The sequence below is a fragment of the Triturus cristatus genome, chromosome 10 (genome assembly GCF_964204655.1).
Source record: "Triturus cristatus chromosome 10, aTriCri1.1, whole genome shotgun sequence".
NCBI lineage: Eukaryota > Metazoa > Chordata > Amphibia > Caudata > Salamandridae > Triturus > Triturus cristatus.
Window position 1 is genome coordinate 955241502 of NC_140593.1, and position 12966 is coordinate 955254467.

Consider the following 12966-nt stretch of genomic DNA (forward strand, 5'->3'; position numbering starts at 1 on the left):
GCCTCTGCTGGTCACTCAATATATTCTGCAGATGAAAGGCTGAGGAACGAGGTTTTTGTTTTTTTTGGACTCAGGAACGCAGAGTCATTCTCTTCTGCAACACTGCCTGCTGGTCATTCAATATATTCTGCAGATGAAAGGCTGATGAACAAGTTTTTTTTTTTTTTTGGTCTCAGTAATGCACGGAAATTCTCTTCTGCACACTGCCTCTGCTGGTCACTCAATATATTCTGCAGATGAAAGGCTGAGGAACGAGGTTTTTTTTTTTGTGTCTCAGCAACGCAGGGAAATTCTCTTCTGCAAACTGCCTCAATATATTCTGCAGATGAAAGGCTGAGGAACGAGGTTCTTTTTTTTTTTTTTGGTCTCAGCAATGCAGGGAAATTCTCGTCTGCAAACTGCCTCTGCTGGTCACTCAATATATTCTGCAGATGAAAGGCTGAGGAACGAGGTTTTTTGGTCTCAGCAACGCAGGGAAATTCTCTTCTGCCCACTGCCTCTGCTGGTCACAATATAGTGTGCAGATGAAAGGCTGAGTAACAAGGTTTTTTTTGTTTTGTTTTTGATCTCAGCAACAAAGGAAAATTCTCTTCTGCACACTGCCTCTGCTGGTCACTCAATATATTCTGCAGATGAAAGGCTGAGGAACGAGGTTTTTTTTGTTTTGGTCTCAGGAACGCAGAGTCATTCTCTTCTGCAACACTGCCTGCTGGTCATTCAATATATTCTGCAGATGAAAGGCTGATGAACAAGTTTTTTTTTTTTTTTTTGGTCTCAGTAATGCACGGAAATTTTCTTCTGCACACTGCCTCTGCTGGTCACTCAATATATTCTGCAGATGAAAGGCTGAGGAACGAGGTTTTTTTTTTTGGGTCTCAGCAACGCAGGGAAATTCTCTTCTGCAAACTGCCTCAATATATTCTGCAGATGAAAGGCTGAGGAACGAGGTTCTTTTTTTTTTTTTGGTCTCAACAATGCAGGGAAATTCTCTTCTGCACACTGCCTCTGCTGGTCACTCAATATATTCTGCAGATGAAAGGCTGAGGAACGAGGTTCTTTTGTTTTTTTTTTGGTCTCAGCAACACATGGAAACTTGCTTCTGCACACTGCCTCTGCTGGTCATTCTATATATTCTGCAGATGGAAAAGTCCACTGTTAGTCAATTTTTAGAACTTGAATATTTCCAAAGTAATGTAACAACAAAAAACAGATCTTTATAAAGCATTGATAATTAATACTATGGAGTCTGTAATATTGTGAAAATCCACAGATCATTAAGAATTCTAAACTCAATTTTATTTTCCACCTAGCATACTCTCAATCCTATGTCTTATTTGCTACCCCTCTCGAGACAACTCTAGCACCTATATTAGGACGTAGATAAAAAGATCTCATGGCCAGTCGAGTGACAGCATACCCTTCTCACTGAAAATCTTTTAGGTTATGGTACACCACTAGCAAATAAGTTATCTGATAAGTTGAGGTAGGAAGGTTTATGCTACGGTTAGTGGGAATAATAAAAACTATGAATAACAGATTCTAACATCTTCGTTTTTGCACATCCCTATCAGCTAACCTATAGAGAACTCAAGAATATTAGGATCGATCACACCTTCAAACAAATGTAGGAGCCTCAAATAATGCCCTAGTTTCTTTCATCTCAGAATGTTAATCTTCAGTTGGGCATCCTGTCTGGCCTGCTACCCATTTCAATACCATGATAAATATATTCCATTGTATGCTAGGCAATTGATTGTCCCTCATGTCAGATGACATCCTCCTGTAGCTTTATCGTGTTAGGGCACCACTTGACAAAGCGACCAGGGGACGATTACGAAGGAGAATGAGACCTCAGCAATTACGCGCAATATATCTATCTAAAATAAACACTGCAAGGCAAGTAGTAGGAGGTGTAATGGCAATGTCCTTTGCACCACTGAAAGCATTGGGCTCCTTTTGAAAGTTGGCTGGAGTTTCAAGAACACAAGGTATCCTAAACAGAAATACATCTCTAGTACCAGAGTAACATGCAAAGTGCAGGCAGGGAACCACGTTAAATGAGCTTCCCTACATGTGAAACTAAGTCAATCGCTCTAACTTAAGAAAACTCATTCCAGCCTCAAAGAAAGTAATTTCCCCTGAGGAAATACTGCTAGCACAAGTCTCAAAAGAAAGTTTTCTTAGCCTTGTAGACATTCAAAGTGTTTGATAAACTATCATGACACTCATAGCGTCATACACATTGCTACAGTCTTCACAAATTCAATTTATACTGAAGACCCTAATAAAAGGTACTGAAAACCGTCAGATGCGATGAACTTCTTTTAATGACAAGCAAACTGAGTAAATCAGAGTTTGACTTACCATATAAATTGAAAACGGAGTAAAGAATGCTGATGGAGTTTTTTTTTTTTTGGTCTCAGGAACGCAGAGTCATTCTCTTCTGCAACACTGCCTGCTGGTCATTCAATATATTCTGCAGATGAAAGGCTGATGAACAAGTTTTTTTTTTTTTTTTGGTCTCAGTAATGCACGGAAATTCTCTTCTGCACACTGCCTCTGCTGGTCACTCAATATATTCTGCAGATGAAAGGCTGAGGAACGAGGTTTTTTTTTTTGGGTCTCAGCAACGCAGGGAAATTCTCTTCTGCAAACTGCCTCAATATATTCTGCAGATGAAAGGCTGAGGAACGAGGTTCTTTTTTTTTTTTTGGTCTCAACAATGCAGGGAAATTCTCTTCTGCACACTGCCTCTGCTGGTCACTCAATATATTCTGCAGATGAAAGGCTGAGGAACGAGGTTCTTTTGTTTTTTTTTTGGTCTTAGCAGCACATGGAAATTTGCTTCTGCACACTGCCTCTGCTGGTCATTCTATATATTCTGCAGATGGAAAAGTCCACTGTTAGTCAATTTTTAGAACTTGAATATTTCCAAAGTAATGTAACAACAAAAAACAGATCTTTATAAAGCATTGATAATTAATACTATGGAGTCTGTAATATTGTGAAAATCCACAGATCATTAAGAATTCTAAACTCAATTTTATTTTCCACCTAGCATACTCTCAATCCTATGTCTTATTTGCTACCCCTCTCGAGACAACTCTAGCACCTATATTAGGACGTAGATAAAAAGATCTCATGGCCAGTCAAGTGACAGCATACCCTTCTCACTGAAAATCTTTTAGGTTATGGTACACCACTAGCAAATAAGTTATCCGATAAGTTGAGGTAGGAAGGTTTATGCTACGGTTAGTGGGAATAATAAAAACTATGAATAACAGATTCTAACATCTTCGTTTTTGCACATCCCTATCAGCTAACCTATAGAGAACTCAAGAATATTGGGATCGATCACACCTTCAAACAAATGTAGGAGCCTCAAATAATGCTACCCATTTCAATACCATGATAAATATATTCCATTGTATGCTAGGCAATTGATTGTCCCTCATGTCAGATGACATCCTCCTGTAGCTTTATCGTGTTAGGGCACCACTTGACAAAGCGACCAGGGGACGATTACGAAGGAGAATGAGACCTCAGCAATTACGCGCAATATATCCATCTAAAATAAACACTGCAAGGCAAGTAGTAGGAGGTGTAATGGCAATGTCCTTTGCACCACTGAAAGCATTGGGCTCCTTTTGAAAGTTGGCTGGAGTTACAAGAACACAAGGTATCCTAAACAGAAATACATCTCTTGTACCAGAGTAACATGCAAGGTGCAGGGAACCACGTTAAATGAGCTTCCCTACATGTGAAACTAAGTCAATCGCTCTAACTTAAGAAAACTCATTCCAGCCTCAAAGAAAGTAATTTCCCCTGAGGAAATACTGCTCGCACAAGTCTCAAAAGAAAGTTTTCTTAGCCTTGTAGACATTCAAAGTGTTTGATAAACTATCATGACACTCATAGCGTCATACACATTGCTACAGTCTTCACAAATTCAATTTATACTGAAGACCCTACTAAAAGGTACTGAAAACCATCAGATGCGATGAACTTCTTTTAATGACAAGCAAACTGAGTAAATCATAGTTTGACTTACCATATAAATTGAAAACGGAGTAAAGAATGCTGATGGAGTTTTTTTTTATTTCGTCTCAGGAACGCAGTCATTCTCTTCTGCAACACTGCCTGCTGGTCATTCAATATATTCTGCAGATGAAATGCTGATAAACAAGTTTTTTTTTTTTTTTGGTCTCAGCAATGCAGGGAAATTCTCGTCTGCAAACTGCCTCTGCTGGTCACTCAATATATTCTGCAGATGAAAGGCTTAGGAACGAGGTTTTTTGGTCTCAGCAACGCAGGGAAATTCTCTTCTGCCCACTGCCTCTGCTGGTCACAATATAGTGTGCAGATGAAAGGCTGAGTAACAAGGTTTTTTTTGTTTTGTTTTTGGTCTCAGCAACGAAGGAAAATTCTCTTCTGCACACTGCCTCTGCTGGTCACTCAATATATTCTGCAGATGAAAGGCTGAGGAACGAGGTTTTTGGTTTTTTTGGACTCAGGAACGCAGAGTCATTCTCTTCTGCAACACTGCCTCTGCTGGTCACTCAATATATTCTGCAGATGAAAGGCTGAGGAACGAGGTGTTTTTTTTTTTTGGTCTCAGGAACGCAGAGTCATTCTCCTCTGCAACACTGCCTGCTGGTCATTCAATATATTCTGCAGATGAAAGGCTGATAAACAAGTTTTTTTTTTTTTTTTGGTCTCAGTAATGCACGGAAATTCTCTTCTGCACACTGCCTCTGCTGGTCACTCAATATGTTCTGCAGATGAAAGGCTGAGGAACGAGGTTTTTTTTTTGGGTCTCAGCAACGCAGGGAAATTCTCTTCTGCAAACTGCCTCAATATATTCTGCAGATGAAAGGCTGAGGAACGAGGTTCTTTTTTTTTTTTTTTGGTCTCAACAATGCAGGGAAATTCTCTTCTGCACACTGCCTCTGCTGGTCACTCAATATATTCTGCAGATGAAAGGCTGAGGAACGAGGTTTTTTTTTTTGGGTCTCAGCAACGCAGGGAAATTCTCTTCTGCAAACTGCCTCAATATATTCTGCAGATGAAAGGCTGAGGAACGAGGTTCTTTTTTTTTTTTTGGTCTCAACAATGCAGGGAAATTCTCTTCTGCACACTGCCTCTGCTGGTCACTCAATATATTCTGCAGAGGAAAGGCTGAGGAACGAGGTTCTTTTGGTTTTTTTTTGGTCTCAGCAGCACATGGAAACTTGCTTCTGCACACTGCCTCTGCTGGTCATTCTATATATTCTGCAGATGGAAAAGTCCACTGTTAGTCAATTTTTAGAACTTGAATATTTCCAAAGTAATGTAACAACAAAAAACAGATCTTTATAAAGCATTGATAATTAATACTATGAAGTCTGTAATATTGTGAAAATCCACAGATCATTAAGAATTCTAAACTCAATTTTATTTTCCACCTAGCATACTCTCAATCCTATGTCTTATTTGCTACCCCTCTCGAGACAACTCTAGCACCTATATTAGGACGTAGATAAAAAGATCTCATGGCCAGTCGAGTGACAGCATACCCTTCTCACTGAAAATCTTTTAGGTTATGGTACACCACTAGCAAATAAGTTATCTGATAAGTTGAGGTAGGAAGGTTTATGCTACGGTTAGTGGGAATAATAAAAACTATGAATAACAGATTCTAACATCTTCGTTTTTGCACATCCCTATCAGCTAACCTATAGAGAACTCAAGAATGTTAGGATCGATCACACCTTCAAACAAATGTAGGAGCCTCAAATAATGCCCTAGTTTCTTTCATCTCAGAATGTTAATCTTCAGTTGGGCATCCTGTCTGGCCTGCTACCCATTTCAATACCATGATAAATATATTCCATTGTATGCTAGGCAATTGATTGTCCCTCATGTCAGATGACATCCTCCTGTAGCTTTATCGTGTTAGGGCACCACTTGACAAAGCGACCAGGGGACGATTACGAAGGAGAATGAGACCTCAGCAATTACGCGCAATATATCTATCTAAAATAAACACTGCAAGGCAAGTAGTAGGAGGTGTAATGGCAATGTCCTTTGCACCACTGAAAGCATTGGGCTCCTTTTGAAAGTTGGCTGGAGTTACAAGAACACAAGGTATCCTAAACAGAAATACATCTCTTGTACCAGAGTAACATGCAAAGTGCAGGGAACCACGTTAAATGAGCTTCCCTACATGTGAAACTAAGTCAATCGCTCTAACTTAAGAAAACTCATTCCAGCCTCAAAGAAAGTAATTTCCCCTGAGGAAATACTGCTAGCACAAGTCTCAAAAGAAAGTTTTCTTAGCCTTGTAGACATTCAAAGTGTTTGATAAACTATCATGACACTCATAGCGTCATACACATTGCTACAGTCTTCACAAATTCAATTTATACTGAAGACCCTACTAAAAGGTACTGAAAACCGTCAGATGCGATGAACTTCTTTTAATGACAAGCAAACTGAGTAAATCATAGTTTGACTTACCATATAAATTGAAAACGGAGTAAAGAATGCTGATGGAGTTTTTTTTTATTTCGTCTCAGGAACGCAGTCATTCTCTTCTGCAACACTGCCTGCTGGTCATTCAATATATTCTGCAGATGAAAGGCTGATAAACAAGTTTTTTTTTTTTTTTGGTCTCAGCAATGCAGGGAAATTCTCGTCTGCAAACTGCCTCTGCTGGTCACTCAATATATTCTGCAGATGAAAGGCTTAGGAACGAGGTTTTTTGGTCTCAGCAACGCAGGGAAATTCTCTTCTGCCCACTGCCTCTGCTGGTCACAATATAGTGTGCAGATGAAAGGCTGAGTAACAAGGTTTTTTTTGTTTTGTTTTTGGTCTCAGCAACGAAGGAAAATTCTCTTCTGCACACTGCCTCTGCTGGTCACTCAATATATTCTGCAGATGAAAGGCTGAGGAACGAGGTTTTTGTTTTTTTTGGACTCAGGAACGCAGAGTCATTCTCTTCTGCAACACTGCCTGCTGGTCATTCAATATATTCTGCAGATGAAAGGCTGATGAACAAGTTTTTTTTTTTTTTTGGTCTCAGTAATGCACGGAAATTCTCTTCTGCACACTGCCTCTGCTGGTCACTCAATATATTCTGCAGATGAAAGGCTGAGGAACGAGGTTTTTTTTTTTGGGTCTCAGCAATGCAGGGAAATTCTCTTCTGCAAACTGCCTCAATATATTCTGCAGATGAAAGGCTGAGGAGAGAGGTTCTTTTTTTTTTTTTGGTCTCAACAATGCAGGGAAATTCTCTTCTGCACACTGCCTCTGCTGGTCACTCAATATATTCTGCAGACGAAAGGCTGAGGAACGAGGTTCTTTTGTTTTTTTTTGTTGGTCTCAGCAGCACATGGAAACTTGCTTCTGCACACTGCCTCTGCTGGTCATTCTATATATTCTGCAGATGGAAAAGTCCACTGTTAGTCAATTTTTAGAACTTGAATATTTCCAAAGTAATGTAACAACAAAAAACAGATCTTTATAAAGCATTGATAATTAATACTATGGAGTCTGTAATATTGTGAAAATCCACAGATCATTAAGAATTCTAAACTCAATTTTATTTTCCACCTAGCATACTCTCAATCCTATGTCTTATTTGCTACCCCTCTCGAGACAACTCTAGCACCTATATTAGGACGTAGATAAAAAGATCTCATGGCCAGTCGAGTGATAGCATACCCTTCTCACTGAAAATCTTTTAGGTTATGGTACACCACTAGCAAATAAGTTATCTGATAAGTTGAGGTAGGAAGGTTTATGCTACGGTTAGTGGGAATAATAAAAACTATGAATAACAGATTCTAACATCTTCGTTTTTGCACATCCCAATCAGCTAACCTATAGAGAACTCAAGAATATTGGGATCGATCACACCTTCAAACAAATGTAGGAGCCTCAAATAATGCTACCCATTTCAATACCATGATAAATATATTCCATTGTATGCTAGGCAATTGATTGTCCCTCATGTCAGATGACATCCTCCTGTAGCTTTATCGTGTTAGGGCACCACTTGACAAAACGACCAGGGGACGATTACGAAGGAGAATGAGACCTCAGCAATTACGCGCAATATATCTATCTAAAATAAACACTGCAAGGCAAGTAGTAGGAGGTGTAATGGCAATGTCCTTTGCACCACTGAAAGCATTGGGCTCCTTTTGAAAGTTGGCTGGAGTTACAAGAACACAAGGTATCCTAAACAGAAATACATCTCTTGTACCAGAGTAACATGCAAAGTGCAGGGAACCACGTTAAATGAGCTTCCCTACATGTGAAACTAAGTCAATCGCTCTAACTTAAGAAAACTCATTCCAGCCTCAAAGAAAGTAATTTCCCCTGAGGAAATACTGCTAGCACAAGTCTCAAAAGAAAGTTTTCTTAGCCTTGTAGACATTCAAAGTGTTTGATAAACTATCATGACACTCATAGCGTCATACACATTGCTACAGTCTTCACAAATTCAATTTATACTGAAGACCCTACTAAAAGGTACTGAAAACCATCAGATGCGATGAACTTCTTTTAATGACAAGCAAACTGAGTAAATCATAGTTTGACTTACCATATAAATTGAAAACGGAGTAAAGAATGCTGATGGAGTTTTTTTTTATTTCGTCTCAGGAACGCAGTCATTCTCTTCTGCAACACTGCCTGCTGGTCATTCAATATATTCTGCAGATGAAAGGCTGATAAACAAGTTTTTTGTTTTTTTTGGTCTCAGCAATGCAGGGAAATTCTCGTCTGCAAACTGCCTCTGCTGGTCACTCAATATATTCTGCAGATGAAAGGCTTAGGAACGAGGTTTTTTGGTCTCAGCAACGCAGGGAAATTCTCTTCTGCCCACTGCCTCTGCTGGTCACAATATAGTGTGCAGATGAAAGGCTGAGTAACAAGGTTTTTTTTGTTTTGTTTTTGGTCTCAGCAACGAAGGAAAATTCTCTTCTGCACACTGCCTCTGCTGGTCACTCAATATATTCTGCAGATGAAAGGCTGCGGAACGAGGTTTTTGTTTTTTTTGGACTCAAGAACGCAGAGTCATTCTCTTCTGCAACACTGCCTCTGCTGGTCATTCAATATATTCTGCAGATGAAAGGCTGATGAACAAGTTTTTTTTTTTTTTTTGGTCTCAGTAATGCACGGAAATTCTCTTCTGCACACTGCCTCTGCTGGTCACTCAATATGTTCTGCAGATGAAAGGCTGAGGAACGAGGTTTTTTTTTTGGGTCTAAGCAACGCAGGGAAATTCTCTTCTGCAAACTGCCTCAATATATTCTGCAGATGAAAGGCTGAGGAACGAGGTCCTTTTTTTTTTTTTTGGTCTCAACAATGCAGGGAAATTCTCTTCTGCACACTGCCTCTGCTGGTCACTCAATATATTCTGCAGATGAAAGGCTGAGGAACGAGGTTTTTTTTTTTGGGTCTCAGCAACGCAGGGAAATTCTCTTCTGCAAACTGCCTCAATATATTCTGCAGATGAAAGGCTGAGGAACGAGGTTCTTTTTTTTTTTTTGGTCTCAACAATGCAGGGAAATTCTCTTCTGCACACTGCCTCTGCTGGTCACTCAATATATTCTGCAGATGAAAGGCTGAGGAACGAGGTTCTTTTTTTTTTTTTTTTGGTCTCAGCAGCACATGGAAACTTGCTTCTGCACACTGCCTCTGCTGGTCATTCTATATATTCTGCAGATGGAAAAGTCCACTGTTAGTCAATTTTTAGAACTTGAATATTTCCAAAGTAATGTAACAACAAAAAACAGATCTTTATAAAGCATTGATAATTAATACTATGGAGTCTGTAATATTGTGAAAATCCACAGATCATTAAGAATTCTAAACTCAATTTTATTTTCCACCTAGCATACTCTCAATCCTATGTCTTATTTGCTACCCCTCTCGAGACAACTCTAGCACCTATATTAGGACGTAGATAAAAAGATCTCATGGCCAGTCGAGTGACAGCATACCCTTCTCACTGAAAATCTTTTAGGTTATGGTACACCACTAGCAAATAAGTTATCTGATAAGTTGAGGTAGGAAGGTTTATGCTACGGTTAGTGGGAATAATAAAAACTATGAATAACAGATTCTAACATCTTCGTTTTTGCACATCCCTATCAGCTAACCTATAGAGAACTCAAGAATGTTAGGATCGATCACACCTTCAAACAAATGTAGGAGCCTCAAATAATGCCCTAGTTTCTTTCATCTCAGAATGTTAATCTTCAGTTGGGCATCCTGTCTGGCCTGCTACCCATTTCAATACCATGATAAATATATTCCATTGTATGCTAGGCAATTGATAGTCCCTCATGTCAGATGACATCCTCCTGTAGCTTTATCGTGTTAGGGCACCACTTGACAAAGCGACCAGGGGACGATTACGAAGGAGAATGAGACCTCAGCAATTACGCGCAATATATCTATCTAAAATAAACACTGCAAGGCAAGTAGTAGGAGGTGTAATGGCAATGTCCTTTGCACCACTGAAAGCATTGGGCTCCTTTTGAAAGTTGGCTGGAGTTACAAGAACACAAGGTATCCTAAACAGAAATACATCTCTTGTACCAGAGTAACATGCAAAGTGCAGGGAACCACGTTAAATGAGCTTCCCTACATGTGAAACTAAGTCAATCGCTCTAACTTAAGAAAACTCATTCCAGCCTCAAAGAAAGTAATTTCCCCTGAGGAAATACTGCTAGCACAAGTCTCAAAAGAAAGTTTTCTTAGCCTTGTAGACATTCAAAGTGTTTGATAAACTATCATGACACTCATAGCGTCATACACATTGCTACAGTCTTCACAAATTCAATTTATACTGAAGACCCTACTAAAAGGTACTGAAAACCGTCAGATGCGATGAACTTCTTTTAATGACAAGCAAACTGAGTAAATCATAGTTTGACTTACCATATAAATTGAAAACGGAGTAAAGAATGCTGATGGAGTTTTTTTTTATTTCGTCTCAGGAACGCAGTCATTCTCTTCTGCAACACTGCCTGCTGGTCATTCAATATATTCTGCAGATGAAAGGCTGATAAACAAGTTTTTTTTTTTTTTTGGTCTCAGCAATGCAGGGAAATTCTCGTCTGCAAACTGCCTCTGCTGGTCACTCAATATATTCTGCAGATGAAAGGCTTAGGAACGAGGTTTTTTGGTCTCAGCAACGCAGGGAAATTCTCTTCTGCCCACTGCCTCTGCTGGTCACAATATAGTGTGCAGATGAAAGGCTGAGTAACAAGGTTTTTTTTGTTTTGTTTTTGGTCTCAGCAACGAAGGAAAATTCTCTTCTGCACACTGCCTCTGCTGGTCACTCAATATATTCTGCAGATGAAAGGCTGAGGAACGAGGTGTTTTTTTTTTTTGGTCTCAGGAACGCAGAGTCATTCTCCTCTGCAACACTGCCTGCTGGTCATTCAATATATTCTGCAGATGAAAGGCTGATGAACAAGTTTTTTTTTTTTTTTTTGGTCTCAGTAATGCACGGAAATTCTCTTCTGCACACTGCCTCTGCTGGTCACTCAATATATTCTGCAGATGAAAGGCTGAGGAACGAGGTTTTTTTTTTTGGGTCTCAGCAACGCAGGGAAATTCTCTTCTGTAAACTGCCTCAATATATTCTGCAGATGAAAGGCTGAGGAACGAGGTTCTTTTTTTTTTTTTGGTCTCAACAATGCAGGGAAATTCTCTTCTGCACACGGCCTCTGCCGGTCACTCAATATATTCTGCAGATGAAAGGCTGAGGAACGAGGTTCTTTTGTTTTTTTTTTTGGTCTCAGCAGCACATGGAAACTTGCTTCTGCACACTGCCTCTGCTGGTCATTCTATATATTCTGCAGATGGAAAAGTCCACTGTTAGTCAATTTTTAGAACTTGAATATTTCCAAAGTAATGTAACAACAAAAAACAGATCTTTATAAAGCATTGATAATTAATACTATGGAGTCTGTAATATTGTGAAAATCCACAGATCATTAAGAATTCTAAACTCAATTTTATTTTCCACCTAGCATACTCTCAATCCTAGGTCTTATTTGCTACCCCTCTCGAGACAACTCTAGCACCTATATTAGGACGTAGATAAAAAGATCTCATGGCCAGTCGAGTGACAGCATACCCTTCTCACTGAAAATCTTTTAGGTTATGGTACACCACTAGCAAATAAGTTATCTGATAAGTTGAGGTAGGAAGGTTTATGCTACGGTTAGTGGGAATAATAAAAACTATGAATAACAGATTCTAACATCTTCGTTTTTGCACATCCCTATCAGCTAACCTATAGAGAACTCAAGAATATTAGGATCGATCACACCTTCAAACAAATGTAGGAGCCTCAAATAATTCCCTAGTTTCTTTCATCTCAGAATGTTAATCTTCAGTTGGGCATCCTGTCTGGCCTGCAACCCATTTCAATACCATGATAAATATATTCCATTGTATGCTAGGCAATTGATTGTCCCTCATGTCAGATGACATCCTCCTGTAGCTTTATCGTGTTAGGGCACCACTTGAGAAAGCGACCAGGGGGACGATTACGAAGGAGGATGAGACCTCAGCAATTACGCTCAATAGATCTATCTAAAATAAACACTGCAAGGCAAGTAGTAGGAGGTGTAATGGCAACGTCCTTTGCACCACTGAAAGCATTGGGCTCCTTTTGAAAGTTGGCTGGAGTTACAAGAACACAAGGTATCCTAAACAGAAATACATCTCTTGTACCAGAGTAACATGCAAAGTGCAGGGAACCACGTTAAATGAGCTTCCCTACATGTGAAACTAAGTCAATCGCTCTAACTTATGAAAACTCATTCCAGCCTCAAAGAAAGTAATTTCCCCTGAGGAAATACTGCTAGCACAAGTCTCAAAAGAAAGTTTTCTCAGCCTTGCAGACATTCAAAGTGTTTGATAAACTATCATGACACTCATAGCATCATACACATT

At 39.4% G+C, this 12966-nt stretch overlaps 1 long non-coding RNA gene across 1 annotated transcript; it reads right to left on the reverse strand.

Moving 5' to 3' along the window:
* Positions 1–770: 770 nt before the first annotated feature.
* Positions 771–4454, reverse strand: LOC146796302 (uncharacterized). The gene is made up of 3 exons (XR_014969919.1): positions 4052–4454; positions 2365–2881; positions 771–1133 (listed from the first exon to the last, which is right to left on the reverse strand). It is a non-coding gene; the product is annotated as an uncharacterized LOC146796302 (long non-coding RNA).
* Positions 4455–12966: the final 8512 nt, after the last annotated feature.